This window comes from Mytilus galloprovincialis, chromosome 8 (assembly GCF_965363235.1).
Source record: "Mytilus galloprovincialis chromosome 8, xbMytGall1.hap1.1, whole genome shotgun sequence".
NCBI classification, from domain to species: domain Eukaryota; kingdom Metazoa; phylum Mollusca; class Bivalvia; order Mytilida; family Mytilidae; genus Mytilus; species Mytilus galloprovincialis.
Window position 1 is genome coordinate 34921583 of NC_134845.1, and position 17076 is coordinate 34938658.

Sequence of the window (17076 nt, forward strand, 5' to 3'; positions counted from 1 at the left end):
AGATCGAATACTCCTATAAGATATTAATCAATTGAATTCGGCTGATAAAATTATTTGCCACATTTTAACATAATTAAATCGTTGTTAATAAAATGGGGTCGTAAACAGCATTCTTATCCGGATTTTAAAACGTTTTGACAACAAACTTTGAAAAGTTATAGTTGCCTTAATCAGTGACAGAAACTTTTCCGGAAATATCGACTTTTATTTTATTGATATTTTTTTTTTTATATTGGGAATTCATTTTCATGTACATTTTTTTGGGGCCGCTAGCCGATTTAAGGGCCGCTAAGCGGCCCTAAACTATATAGTGGAATCATCCCTGCAAACAGACCTATATAAATCCAATTGCACGTGTTCGGTTAATCTATTCATATCTTTTTTATGTTTACATCGCTTATATGGTCATCTGAGGTCAAATCGATAGTTAATTAGATGGCGACTGGACTAAAATACACATGAAACGAACCTACATATTATCTACCCTATGCTCTGTAAACTGTTTATTTTAGACTTTTGGTAGTTTGGATAAATGTTTTACATTGTTATCAATCAAATATGAGAATTTGAGTCAAATTGGTGACCATGGATTTGACATCTAGTGCCCCTTTAAATAGTGTTTAGGACCAAAAAAAATGACCAAAAAACTTTATAAAAAAACGCTACTTTGGCATCTTATAAAACATAAAATGTTAGGGATTTCAATTTTGCACTAAAAGTCAATAGCTAACATAAATATATAGATACAATTATTGTTGTGTAAATAGTTAGAACCTATAATAAGTCGAAATTAAATATCACCATTAATTGCTTAATCGATCAAATATCACCATTAATTGCGTAGTCAATCAAATATCACCTCTAATTAATATATAACCCCTGAATAATAATATTTTGCTTAGTCAATCAAATTGAGATCTCTCATTGCTTCTTCTTTCAGTTTAAACTTCTGGACTTTCCCTGTAGCTGTCAGAGGAAATTCTTCAACAAATTTCACATACCTAGGTACTTTAAATCTAGCCATCTGAAATATATGTAATAAACATTACTATCATATTCAACTTTACACAATTTGTAATGTTAACAATTGTAAATTTGTTCCTCCTGTCTAATGTTCTTAATTGTATTCACTTAGTAGTAAATGTAATTTCAAAGATCATCATCATTTGGCAAGAAAAAATTCAACAATGAACAGGACTTTGGTTGGCCATTAAGATATAAATGTCAAGAAAATTGGTTTCAATGTTTACAACATAAACAATGTTTCAAATTTAAGCTTCTGAATGTCTTTTTTATCGCACAAAAATTGAAGTTTTCATTTCACTTTTTCTAGTAATGACATGGACTGTTGATACATCAGGCCTGTGCCTTTTATGACTCTTATCAATTAAAAGATGTGTTTATAGAACATCTAATCTAGCTATAAACATTGGGGTTCTAGCTCCAAAAGTAAATAAAGATTCAATAAATTTCATAATCTTTTCTGAAACAGACATAATTTACTGAAAGTAGAATATATTTACCCTGGTTTTGCAGTAGTCTTTAATGTTTTCTTCAGTACATGTATATCCTTCTTTAAACTCTATGAAAGCATATATTTCTTCTCCTAATCTCTCTACAGGAACACCCACAACCTAAAACAGACAACATATTATTAAACGTTCATATAGATTTTAAGATTAGGAGTTATATGTAGCAGCTGTTTATTAACATAGAACAAATGTTATTCAGGTATAAACTGTATAAATGGCCAACCAGGGTCCTCCTCATTGTTATTTTTGAAGGTCATGTGGTAATGTCAAGCTTATCTGACTGTTAATTGATGTTATTCCATCTCATTGGTGTTAACTAAAATTTTGTATTTTTCTGGTTTTTTTTTTCCATTTTGTCAAAAAGCAACATGAATAAGTCTTGAAATCAAGTTTTTTTTCTAACTCATCATGAAGCTGCAGCTAAGGAAAGCTGAAGTTTTAGTTCCTGAAAGATATTTGATAAAATTTGCGAGAGCAAGGGTTGAACAGACAGAGAGGTAAACCAGGATACTCCTACTTTGGAAATTATGAAAGAAAATAAAAGGATACAAAATGTAAAACAACAACTTATTTAGTCATTTGAACAGGTGAGCCAGAGAGGCAAAGTGATATTAGAATATGCAATCAATTTGCATTTACAATTAGACCTAGGATTTAAGCTAATCAAATGATCTATTTATAAAATATGGATGTAACTAGTTATATTATTAACAGAGTTGTTTAATGAATTACCTGGACATCTTTAACACAAGGGTGATGATATATAACCTGTTCTATTTCAAAGGCATACACATTTTCACCACCTCTAATGATCATATCTGTTATCCTCCCTACGACAGAACAGTAGCCGTCCTCATCCATGGTTGCAATATCTCTGTAATATAAAACACATTTGTCAATGAACCATTAGAAATTCAATGTGAACAGCATACTAAAAATTCTCTGAGGACAAAATATAAGCCTTTTTAAAAAAAAATATATTTCTCCTAAATTTCTGAATAGCAGGGATGGAAATTAATATTATTACAAAAGATGTCTAAAAATTGACCCTAATTTCATAGCCTAATCAAATTTAAAGTTTGAAATGTAGGTCATTGCTACTCAAATAATACTGACAAGGATCGTGCCATAATTGAGACCTAAGATATTGAGGATGGTAAATAATTGATATACTGTGGATTCATTATATTTCATTGGATACTTATTTTTGTGTATTATGTAAATGCAGGCGTAACCAGAAAGATTTCAGTGTTTCGACGAATTCAATCTTAATAAAGACTTGTTTTTTGAATGTGCCAAAATATGTAATCAAATGTCCATGAAAGTTTAATTTTTGATCATTCCATCTTTGATTAAAAAATCCATGAAATAAAGCCATATTGTTTCTGGTGCAATATTAAACAACTCTGTCTTAAAATGCTGCACAAAAATGTATAAGAGGTAGCAAGGTTATCATTAGGAAATAAAGTTGATGTGTATAGATGATTTGAAAAGTGACCTTGCAATGAATTTATTCCTTTTTATACCAGTATTTTGTTGTTTGGTAAACATAAAAAATTACTATTCAAAGACAAAGGATCAAATATGAGCATGATATCAATTCCTGAAATGGAACATTGGAATAAGTATAAAAACTAAAAATGTCTTGCTAACTTTTAAGCATCAGAAAATATAAATATTTCATATATACCCTGTATGGTACCATCTGTCCAGCTTGATAACATCAGCTGTTCTAGCCGGATTATTCCAGTATCCTAACATTGTTGTGTATCCACGTGTACATAACTCCCCAGGAGTATCACATGGTACAACATTACCATACTCATCTATAACTTTGGCCTAAAACATAAAATATAACCAGAATAACTATGAAGCTACAAAAACAACTAAAACAATCAATTTGCTCTCTAACATATTTGATTTTGACTAATTGCTTAAAGAATAAACAGGCCTTTGTTTTTCTTTTTTATAAAGTTTCACATTCAGCCATGAAGGGTCATTTCTATTGCTCATTTTTGAAGACAGTATAGAACCTATAGTCGCTTACATCCTCTGTTGGATATTTGTATCATTCACATTTATACCAAATCTCCCTATTATTATATTAAATATTGAGACAATTTATAATTTTGTCATTTCCATACAAATATCTAGATAACCAAGGTAAATAATGTACATTGGCATATGATTTATATAAATAAATAGCTAACATTATATGGTGTCAGTTTCAGACTACCAGATTTTGTTTACCAAATTTGATATCATCATGAAAATTCCTGACAAATGAGAATGATTAAGCAAAATATAATATGCATTTCAATACTGAAAATCCTCTTTAACTGCTTTGTAATGAGAACATGTGACTCATTGTTTAAATTTTTGTTCTGTTACATTTATTTTCATTCCAATTTCAAGATAAGATCAACTGAAAGGCTGTTTTGTTACTTATTATTCCATACTTGTATACACATGGCATCAATATTGTCAAATATTATTACCTCCACATGTGGGTGTGGTTTACCTATGGTTCCTACTTTTTTCTCTATATTGTCATCTCTAAAGTTCTGGAATGTGACAGGACTGTTCTCAGTTGTTCCATAGCAAACCTGTTTAATATGCAATATCAAATTAAACACTTTTTTACCACTGATAATTTTTTGCTAGCATTAGACATTAATGTAAGATTTGGTCATCCTAGGTCTGAGAACACAGTTATTTGGTAGTGCATTTCTCAATCATATTTTTACAGTGTGTTGTACGTCTTTTGGGAAAAATCATATCAAAATTATAGAAAACTTCTCTAACTCAAAATATGGACCATTTTATATTAAGGGGGTCTTGAAATCTTTTGACGGCTTCTGAAGTGCTAATTTTTAACCTTTTTCAGCTGGACTATACTACTTCACTTTAAAATTTATGACCCAAATTATTTTACATTATCATTTCACCCCCCTACTTGCTATACGAGGCATTAAACATGGAGAAATAAATTTGGAAGGGGTAAAAAAAATAATTGGCAAGTAACACACTGTCCACACGTAGGACTATATTCATGGAAAACGAAAATCAAAGGACGATAACTGTGGACTGACCATATCCAAGATTTAAACTTTAAAGGTGATTAAAGAATTGCTTCATTCTATCCATGTATTTAATTTTAACCTCATGAAAATATTATGCATTGAAATGACAGAAATACAGTAAACTACAGTGCAATCATTTACTTACAGTAACACCTGGCATTTCCATATTTCCAATCACCTCCTTCATAGTCTCAATAGGACAGGGGGCACCTGCCATGATACCAGTATACAATGATGATAAATTATACTTGTTTAAATCTGGATGGTTCACTATATCTATAAACATGGTGGGTACTCCATACACAGATGTACATCTAAAATTAATACATACATGTATAATAATCTCATATTCCTTAAATAAAAAGGGAATTTTAAACTACACTGAACACCTCGTTTTGTGCCAAGTTAATATACCTTATAGGAGGTTATTTTTGCAATTTTCATAGAATAAGGTTGACAAAATATTTTGGCCGTTATTATTTTGGCGGATTCAAAACTTTAATCAACACCTTCGCATGTGCCATTTTAAATTGGCGGTTTTTATATTCACGATAACAGGCAAACATTTGTGCCCCGTGAAAATAACTGACTATAGGCTTATTCTGTGCTTCCTTTGATTGTGGTCTCTTTATTTTAGGGCTATACTTTCTAGCATACTTTTCAATTCAAGTAAAATAAATTGAGAAATTATCCATGGGATACAGATGATGCCCCCACTTGCATATAGTTCTAAAATATAGTTTTTGAATCCTGACACAACTCACTCCATGGTTTGTAATTACTTATATTGTGCTAATACAATTAGTAAACAATTTAAAATTATCATAGAATGTTAATAGCATTTAATTTATAAAAATTCAATATTTTCAAACAATGTTGCTTAGAGGAACTGATATAAGACTAAAGAGTATTGTATATAATATTAATATATATTTGATAAGAATTAAACATTCACTAAAAAAAACCATTCCACTGCTAATCTGACATTAGAACTGAAAAGCAAAAAATCTAAACACTAGAATCTTTTAACCTCTGTATATGTAAAACGTTTAATCTACCTTTCTTTACTGATTGCTTCCAATGTATCTTTAGCATCAAATGCAGGTGATGGGAATACACAGGTTGCACCATGTGATGCCATTGTCAGACTTCCTATACCATACCAAAACAATGGTATAAAGGTACTGGAATGCAGATTCGAGTTTCCTACAAAAAAAATCTCATGAATTATAAGTATTTGTGTCAAATTGTCAAATTATTTATTCATTGGTTTGTAATATTTGTCTGATAATTTTATGTGTAGATTTATAATCATTCAAAAACAATCCTCAACTAAAAATGAAATAACATGTGTCATAAAATGCACACACACAGCTCCCTCTAATTCTTCACAAGCAGTATAGAAGCTATTTTTTAATGTGTATAAATTTTCTCTCAGGAGATGATTCTAATTGATACCAACCTTCTCATGATATCCTAATCTTCGACCAATGAAATAACTGTTGTTTAAAATGTTATGATGAGAAAGAGTGGCTCCTTTAGGTGATCCTGTGGTTCCCTAGGGAAAAAATAAAATCTAAAACATTAATGTTTCTATAAATAGACCTAGCTGCAGTCAAAGAGGTTTCTGGTACATGCAATGACTAAGCAATCATTATAATATTTCTATGTTACAGATGTAAATCAATATTACTGCAATGGCATTAAAAATATTACAACTAATTCAAATATTTCTTGTTCAAAACCATTACAATAAAAGGTAAAAAAAAAAATATATTAACAGAACTACTTCTTCAATATGTTCCTGACTAGAACCTAATTTGAATATACTGATACTGTATAAGATGGCAATTTTGTTGTTTTGTTTTTGTTTTTAAAATTTTAAGAAAGATGATGAAGAATAAAATTGAGAATAGAAATGGGGAATGTGACAATTAAACAACCAGACAAAAACAACAAGGCCACCAATGGGGCATCAACACAGTGAGAAGATCATGCACCCTGAGGCAGGCTTCAGTAGGTACTTAAATAAAATGTGTACTAGTTCAGTACATTTCTATATAGGACAATCTACATGTTTAAATTGAATCTCATCATAAAAAAGGTATAATGGCCAATAAAATTAAGATGGAAAACCCTTTGAGTCGGTAAAAAGCATGACAAACAAAACAATGTTCTACTTCAATCCTGAGTTCCCACAAAAATAAAGGAGTCCCAAAAGAGTTCTAAAGGTGGGGTACCGTACATGCAGGTTTTCTTTTTTTCTGCCAAATAGAAGATAACTTACAGATGTAAATTGTATATTGATTGGATCATCAAACTGTAATCTTTTCTGAAGGTCCATTATTTCTGCTTTACATTTACTAGTACCAGCTTCCAACACAGATGAGAATTTTAAGGTACCCCTGGGGAAAAAACACAAAAAAATTTTAAACGTATAACATGTATAAAATACTGAACATAAACATTCAAAGTAACCAATCCAACAAAAAAATTCAGAAGTAGTTGGTTCATTGGTTTGTGCCACTTTATATATCAAGGTAAAAATGGAATGAAATTAAACATTGAAATGGCTTACTCTTTTATTTGTTTGTCACATACTGTAGATTAAATTATTATGGTGGATTCCAATTTTCATGAATTGAAAAAACATGACATTTTTGTGGATATTTGATGGTTTTGCTTTTAAGTCTGTGAAAATGTGTACTTCATTGAAATTTAAATTGATGGTTCACCTTTACAAAACAAATTCACAAAATTTGGTATCTAAAGAATATAAATGAATCAATAGTATATTATAATATTCATGATATATATGCAGACATAAAGTGTGTATTTAAAATATATTTCTATTATAATATATTAAATTGATGGTTCACCTTTACAAAACAAATTCACAAAATTTGGTATCTAAAGAATATAAAGGAATCAATAGTATATTATAATATTCATGATATATATGAAGACATAAAGTGTGTATTTAAAATATATTTCTACATCCAATAATTAAATGCTAGAATAATGCATTTTTTTAAGTAGTTCTTTACAATTAAACCAAAAGCTCACTGTAAAGCAGATGATCTGCATTTAGTACCATATAATTTGAAAACTGTTTTACCTTGATTGTTTATTTCATGAAATATGTGACTGTACAATAAAAAACAAATAATTTTGCACATTCAAGTTCCGATTATAATTTAAGTGTGGTATATGTTCTTTTTATAGAACTAACAATTACTGTTTCATAATTTCATAATCTAGTGCATTTTTTGTCAAACTGATTAGTAAATAAACTCCCATAACAAATTTAAATGAAATTCAACCAATACCTTGAGATTATTTTCCTTTTAGAGGTATGCACAATGTAAATACCAACAGTCCTTTAGATTCTGTAATGGCAAATATATGATTAGGTAAAAAATAAAAAAAACTACTTACTGGTGTTTCTTCTCTCCTATCATTATAACAGTTTCTAAATCCGGTAACCTGAAATACAAACTTACATCTATCAACATCTATATTAATTATAAGTCTGACTAATTCAACAACAGATTTCATTGCCATATAAAATATTGATCATTTTTCTTTGGAAAGGTTATTGATGATCAACAAGACAAATCATAGTTTAATGTTATTACAAATGATTACTGCTGCATAACTTACCTATGAAATTATATTAACTTATGGTTTTGTATTTGTTAAAGACGTTTTCAGACATTTTCTAGGAAATTGAGACAATGATGGCATCTATATAGGAAGTTGTTTTTTCTTATTTAAACTGTCTAGTTGTCAGGTTGCCATTATTAATTGACAACTGATTTTAAAGAATAAAGCAAAACAAAATGTGATCTGTTGTAGATTGGATCATTCAAAATCATTTTGAATGGCCAGATATAAATGGTTTTTTTTTTCATGTCAACTACTACATCGTTTTAGTTCCCATATTTTTCAGTACATTTTGACCATGTAGGTAATTTGGTATTTTAACAGCACTGCTTGTACAATTACATCTGATATATATCATGTATATGTCACCTTTATTATGAGAAAACCGGTTTTTCAACCTCTATGTTTCCTACTACTTATGCATTGATTCAAAGGTCACCTCTCTGAATGACCTTGGTATTCAGGTTTAACTATATATACATGTAAAAAAACAAATCTTACGTTTGTTTAATATGATAAGGAGATTGATGGTATGGTGTGTAAATGTAAGATTAATACTAAATACATTATTTGATATACATTTGTATTTCCGGTACTAAAAGTAGATGAAAGATAGGTTCTATGAAAAACATAATATGATTAAAACACTCAAATATGTCACTCCCTCCCAAACATTTCTGCTACACAAAAAAATATTTTGCATTACACTCTCCATTGTAACCAAAATAATGTCCATCTTACATGACCTAAATGATTTTGTATTTTTACAGACAGCCCAAAATATCGAATAATTACCAGATGTTTAATATAAACACAGCTGACAGAAAAAGGAGGGTAGACAAACTGAGCATAACAATCAGTTTTTTAATTCAAAACAGCAAAACATCTAGACTTAGCATTTTTCACAACTTCTTGATTAATATGAAAAATGGACAACATTTGGGTGTCAGAAATTAAACAATATAAAATCATCAGTCACTGACTGATTGAGACAAACTTGGGAATCTTGTAACCTTAAGTTGGGACGATTGAAGCAAAGGTTATAATAGAACTTAGCTGTCTACAATCTCTTTTATCTATTGTTACATATATTTTGTGATATGAAGCCTAATAAAAATCTTTTAAAGATAAAATATATTCTAAAACGTTATAATATAATATATTTCAGAGTATATAATGTGTGTTATAACTTACAAGTGTGACCTATAAATATTATATACAGGGTACATATTTATAATTCAGCAATTTATAATTCATTTCTTGCAACATTTGTTCAACCACTAAAGTCAGATACACTATATTTTTATCAACTTTTTTCATCATACATTCTCAAAATTGTTTTGAATAGGAGTTATCTTTCTTTGTTCATTATTGACGGGGGAACAGATTTTGCATTTGCATATTTTAAAATCATTTTCAATAAACTTGTTTTCTTGGTCAAGTTTGGTTGCTAACATGAAACTGTGCCAGAAATTCCTTTTATAATGCCGTAATAGCAGGTCCTCAACTTCAACATATGTGCAATGCTTCTGTGAAGATTTAGGGAATGAGGGAGAAGTTGATAATATAAACTTCATAAATTTTGTGGAAAAAAGATTAAATTCGCCAAGTATTGAAAAGTAAGAAACAAATCTTAATAAAAAAAACATTTCCCTAATGACAGGTGCACAACTTAAACATCTGTGTAATCTTCCTGTGAAGTTTCAGGGATCAGGTTTAATAAATATAGGAACAGTTGCTTACACAAATTAGGTAACCACTTTTCTGCAGGCTAGACATTAGAGTTTACCATACTTTAAGCTGGTTATGGACTTCCGCCAATATAAAAATGATTATTTTGTCATTATGTGTATGATTAAAATCAATGAAAATTGCAACTTAGATTCCAATATCTTTTCTGTTCAAAAAAGTCTGTTTTACTATATCAAAATCTAAACACAACCTTATATAAAGAAATATACCTGTGACTTTTGACAAAGCCATCTTCACACCTGGCTAGTTCTGGTATCAAATGGAACAGGATTTCATAATAGTCATGACCTTTGAACTCTTCTGAAGCTATTATTGCTTTACAACCAGTCTAATTAAATGCAAAATTTCTTTTATAAATAAAAACACAACTGTTTATCATGTATAAAGCAATTAAATTGCAACAAGATAAAATAATCAAGAAACTTTGCAAATTGGTAATTATGATACTGGCCTTTAAATATTTGTATAAAATTATAAGCCCATTTGATTTTTTAAATGGAATTTTAATTTAGTTGACCTGAATAGAATCTTAAAATTTGAGCATATCTGTCATCACATTATTTGTCTTAACCCGAACAATGATTATATGAAAAAGATATAGCATGAAACATCAAATTGTTATGAACTTATTTATTAAAAGATATCTTAGAAAAAAATGGTTTTTTTACGCTATTCAGAAAGTATTGCAATATCTTTATAAATGTTAAAAATGCCACAAAATCAGCAATATTAAAAAATTATGCATTCATAATTTCAGGAGCAATTTGAATAACCTTTATTTTTTACCTAAAAAATCTAAACCAGACTCATTAAATTATAATACTAATTCAATATTCAGACATTTCCCACCTGTTGTAACACATATTCCATTTCATTGGCTATGTACATTGGATTTATATTGACCTGAAAAAAGAAATATTTCAATGCCAATTCAAACTTTTAGAATGATGATACATTGTATATTCTTTCAGTTGTTCATCAAGATCAATAATTTGATGTTTGATAAAGCATTATCATAACACAAGAAATAATTCAGTTAACTTTCATTCAATTGCAAGGAAGGACAAATAACCCCTAAAATTGACACCAGCGGTGTATAACCCTACTATTCACCTGCGTTTAACCTTTTGAGTTTCTTGATTTGAACATGAGTTATCTCCCATGCAAAATGTCACTGATGTAAATAAACAACATGATACACATTACAGGAAGCCCACCAAGAGAACAGAAAACAAAGATTTGGACAAACATTTAGTGCTGATGATGTATCTTTTATAGAAAGTCCCTTTCAGGGCCATCAATATTTTACAAAAAGGTTTTACCTTCGTTGTTAATATGAGAAATTTCAACGACAAATTTATTTTCGAACATTAACTTGTGTTTGTTACTATATACAGTAAGGTAAGTGATTTTTCAATAGTTTAAAAGGCTGTTCCTCTGTTAGTTCAGTATAATAAAACAAGAATGTGTCCATTGTACACGGATGCCCCACTCGCACTATAATTTTCCATGTTCAGTGGACCGTGAAATTGGGGTCAAAACTTTAATTTGGAATTAAAATTAGAAAGATCATATCACAGGGAACATGTGTACTAAGTTTCAAGTAGTTGTGACTCTAACTTCATCAAAAACTACCTTGACCAAAAACTTTAACCTGAACTTTGTACTTTCATTTTCTATGTTCAGTTGACCATGAAATTGGGGTCAAAACTATAATTTGGCATTAAAATTAGAAAGATCATATCATGGGGAACATGTGTACTAAGTTTCAAGTGGATTGGACTTCAACTTCATCAAAAACTACCTTGACCAAAAACTTTAACCTGAAGTCGGATGAACGAACGAACGAACGGACGAACGGACGGAGGCACAGACCAGAAAACATAATGCCCCTCTACTATCGCAGGTGGGGCATAATAAGTGTGGTAACTTAAAAGTGCTGCATGAGTATCCAAAATTGTCAACCCTAAAAAACTATTTTACTTCAAGCTGTGCCCTCTGTTGTTAGCAATTTTAGATGTTCACCTTTTCAATGGGACATAATTGTATATTGTCATTTTTCTTGTTTTTGATTTGGGTGACCAATAAAATTTGTATACATATTTAACATAAAATACCAGTATAATTCCAGCTCGAGCTGTGGCATACTGTGTAAGTATCCATTCTATAGAGTTTGGTCCCCATATTCCTACTCGGTCTCCTCGTTTAATGCCAAGCTCTAATAGTCCAGCTGCAAACTGGTCTGACTGAAAATAAAACAAAAACAAAACTAATCTATTAAACTGTGACTTATTTGATGCCAGTTTATCTCTCCTTGGTTTGCTATATCTACTTTTTTACTTTATAAATAATCAAAGTATTTAAATTTTATTTTTTATTTTAGTACAATGCAAGTTTCTATCAAACTTGAGGTAAGTGATTTAGATAATTATAGATACTACATTTTTTGTACTACATGTACTATGATATTACACTATCTTTATAAGCCAAAATATTTTCTTTCTCTTTTTAAAACCAAATTTAACATTGCAGAGTAATAAAAAAAATCTGCCCAAAACATGAAAAAGCTTGTGACCTATGTTAATTTTTTATATTTTGTGGCTCCTTGTTGAAGGCCTCACTTTGACTTTCAGATGAAGAACAGCAATAACAATATTATTCGTTTGCTTTTTGAGTGTATTATGCTATGCATTTACAAATTTTGTGACACTGTGTCATGGTTTGATACCATATATCCTTTGTTTTTTCTATCAAAAATGTGAAACTGTTTAATAATAAATGTATTAAAATACCTCTTCTAGGATTTGTTGGAAAGTTTTTCTTATATTGCCTTTACAAAATATTGCAGCTTCTTTGTCTGGTCTCAGTTCTGTCCAGTCCTGTAAAGCTTGGCCTATGGTAGATCCTAGTAAAGGTGTATCACTTGGGCCATGGGCATAACTCCATTTTTGTTTGTTGCCAGAAGAGGCTTGTGCATAGGATCTGAAATTCAAAAAAACTTGATTTAATTTTTAAATAAAACCTGTTGTGACAAGTTAACACATGTTTAGATTAAACTTTTCATATAAAAAACAAGACACACTGACTACCAATTCATTAATTGAAAATTTAGCTTTTCATGAAACATAGGGTGTTTTAAAGATCCAATCCTGTTCACTTTAGCATGCAAATAGGAAAAAGACAAGGGGCAATAAAGTCTAACATCATGAACATAGTGGCATTCGAGTTTCAAACTTTTCAAATTTAGTTCAAAAAAGTTTCAAAATGCCATATTTTAAGACTTTATAATATCATTTAGCTTTAGATATATACATATATGAGCAACAGCTTTATTCAATAAGATAGTTTGCTACAACAACAAAGAAGTAACTGTGTTATATATTTTTTAGGTTGAAGCTAAGTGTTAATATTAATTTTTAGGCCACACCAATTTGATTAATAGTTCTTTCGATTTTCCCGCTCCTGTTTTGGAGAAATTGACTTTTCAATAAAAAAAAATAATTACCGCTTCCGCAAATTTTTGGGCTGCATGCCGCTCCCAAATTAGATAATCCTTGACATTTTTTTTTCTTGTAGACGTTTTTCTTGTGCATATATTGCTCCAATCGATTCAAACGCACGTGTGATAAATCGATTTGTTAATAAAAGGTCAAAAATTGGGATGCCAACATGAAGTTGTGTCAGATCTTTGCATAGGAGATAGGACAAGTAGTTATTAAAAACACACAGTTATTTGAAATGGATTTCGTTTTATCTTTCGTTAGACCACCACGATCACAACAGTACTCATTAGAACCATTGTCATTCCCGATCATTCGTTTCAACAGACATAGTCCGAGATTAGTCTGACATACAACGGCTGTTTAGCCAGACAAGATATGGTGTTGTCCAACGGTCCCAGCTTGTCAGGCAAAACAGCCGTTGTTCTTCAGAGTAATCTCGGACTAGTATAGACATAGATAGAGCTTTCTGTCTTGGATGAAATTGATATTAAATTCACATGATTTAAAAAAAAAAATGACATATTAATTTTATTTTCAAATTGATGAAAACCTATATCCCCTCGTTAGTCTATTGACATGCACTCAGAACTCTTTTGTAATGGACAATTTAAGAGTTCCAATATTCGAGACCAAAGTGGTGGTGGCCTGCTAATAATAATAACGCATGTATTATTGGTGCAATCACTTCCAGTTTGAGATACATTTAGGTTTCAGGGGCAAAAGGAAAATGTATTTTGCCAAATCAGAATAATGCATGTGAATTTGGTTAAAGCCTAATAAGGACATAATGTGTTTTAAGGGAATGTTTCATTACGCTGAGATCAACATGCATAGCAATATAACTATTTTACATAAGATGTTGTTGAAATATTCACCTCACTCATTATGTTGATCCTTTTGAGAATAAATAGTTCCAACTAGATGCCAAGCAGCCAATAAACAATCACTTCTTTATATGAAAACAACTGTATCAAAGATATATAATATTTTTCTAGGGCATTTTTTTGAATACATGCACATATTTTAATTGTATTCTATACAATATATTTACCTAACTTACATAGTTCCTCTTGTTATACTTGATACGCTTTGCCTCCCTATTATATACACATGTGTGAATGTAAAAAAAAAAAAATTCACACAGAGCTTATTTGACGAAAAATTATACTAAACCAAATTTAAAAGCGAACCAGAAAGTTGGGTATGGTATAGACTGTACTACAGGCACAAATACATAAAATTTTATGCATAAGAGCATGTTTTTCCTCATTTTACTTCGAAGTTACCCAGTTTCAACATGTACATAAATTTCTAAATTGTACAATTTAAAAAAAAAATATACCGCTCCCTCCACTTGTAGAGCACCCGCCTCAACAAAACTCATTTTCAAGAATTTTTTACAATCAAAAAAATTTCGCTCGCTCGCCCCATATTTTTTGGAGCTTTCGTCCAAAGAACTATCTAAATCAAATTGGTGTGGCCTTACCAAAAACTATATGTGAAATTGCAAAAATCATAAATTTCATCATGTTTTCCAGGTCTTGGGAAAGGTGATGCAATTTATCTTTTTGCAATTTCACATATAGTATTGATGTGCACAGATTTGTCTGTAGTTAGAATTAAATTATGTTTTATAATATTTTTCTATTCCTTACAATGAACAGCTGATGAACCATAAGCAATTATAGGTCAACAAACAACTATCAACAATGAGCAAAACCCATTTGGAATAGTCAGTTATTAATTCCTGTATCATTCCATTATTAAAATTCCTGTATCATTTCATTTATAATTCAAATTCCTGTATCATTTCATTAATATAATTAAAATTCCTGTATCATTTCATTATTAAAATTCCTGTATCATTTCATTATTTTAAATTATTATAATGATTCTTGTAGGTATCTTAAGTTTTGTGACTTGGCAGTTATTTATAGGCAGCTATTTATAGAACAAATATCTTTTGCGTACCGGTTAACTGAAGTTGAACTGTTGAAGTTGAAGGACGTGGTATTTGATAACAACTTTTATTTTTTGGTTTCGCAGAGTTGTCATTTGTTTTGAGATGTTCTTTTCCAACGTTTAGTGCACTATAAACACAAACAAAACCTACCTGCAGCATTTCAATAAATTATTTAGAGATGTTAAACGAAATAATTTTCTTGTCTGCATATTTTCATTTCTTGAAATCGCCTGAGTTATCTTTTCCTTAAAAGTGTGGAGTCATATCGGATTTGAACTGTATATTTTCCGGATTTGAACTGTATATTTTCCGATTTTTAATCCCAAGACCTCGTAGAGTGAATTCTTGACGGCATGTTGATAGTTTGTACTGAAGTTTGCTTGCTGGTGTTAGTTTTAACTGTACTTAAATTGATTTTTTTCTCAATATATTAGTACAAAATTTTACATAGTAGTCAAATAAAAGACTGACTTAGAAAAAAGAAGTATGAAACTGACTGGCATTTTATAAAATAATTAATCATGCAGTATAATTTTTGTTCATAAGGACAGTCAAGAATACGGAAGCGTATAAATTGGCGCCACACATATTTTTTCTATATTTCTACAGGCTTTGTTTGTGATATAAATCAAGGATTTGTACTATACAAATCCTTGTATAAATGAAACAAATGAAGTAAAAATAGAGATTTGAGAAGAATGAAGCGATGAACTCATAAAGAATATTCGGGAAAATAAATAAAGAAAATAGAAATAATGGTAAAAATAATAATTTGAAAGGATATCAAAAGAAATGAAATACTCCCCATCAAAACCATCATATAATGCAAACATCGACGTACCAACAGTATATAGTTTTAGTTTGATATGAATTGCCACTATCAACGCCCCGGACTATACGCTACTAAAACTATACCGTAGATTTACATAATAGTTGTTATATTTACAAATTCTAATCAATTCTTTATTTATTTACTTCAAAGTTTAGTATCTTTCGCCTCTCTTATAATCTTGTATGCTATGTTTTTACAATCATTTCTAATCATGCTTAGTTTTCTCTTTGCTTGAATCTAATACTAGCTTATCAATCATGATAAACTTAGGCCTATATATACATTCTTCTTACTATTACCATTTTAAAATAATGGCTTCATTTGTGTTTGTATAATTAACACATATTTGTGTGTATTGTTATGTCTTTTTGTAAACCATACCAACTCTTAAAAGGATTACATCTTTATTCTTTATTATTTCAGAAGTAAGAAATCACACAAAAGTTATTTGACCCCTATTTGAATACATGTCTTAATATTGTGAAAATATTCACATATTACATATTGAAAAATAATTCAGAAATCAATAAAAGGGTAATACTGGACAATAATCGGAATACCATTTTCCATAAAAATCAATTATGAAAGTCTTGTACTCAAGTTGCCATCCCATGTATAACACACAGTGATAGCATACACATGAGAAGTAATGAGTTGTCAGGTATAATCAGGATTGGAATCGTTGCAAACATTTACTCGGTGTAATATATGATGCTTCATCCATAATTTTAAGTGAACATGAATG

At 30.0% G+C, this 17076-nt stretch overlaps 1 pseudogene; it reads right to left on the reverse strand.

Annotated features, from left to right (window-relative positions):
• Positions 1-331: 331 nt before the first annotated feature.
• Positions 332-15795, reverse strand: LOC143085651 (medium-chain acyl-CoA ligase ACSF2, mitochondrial-like; annotated as a pseudogene).
• Between the last annotated feature and the right edge of the window lie 1281 nt (positions 15796-17076).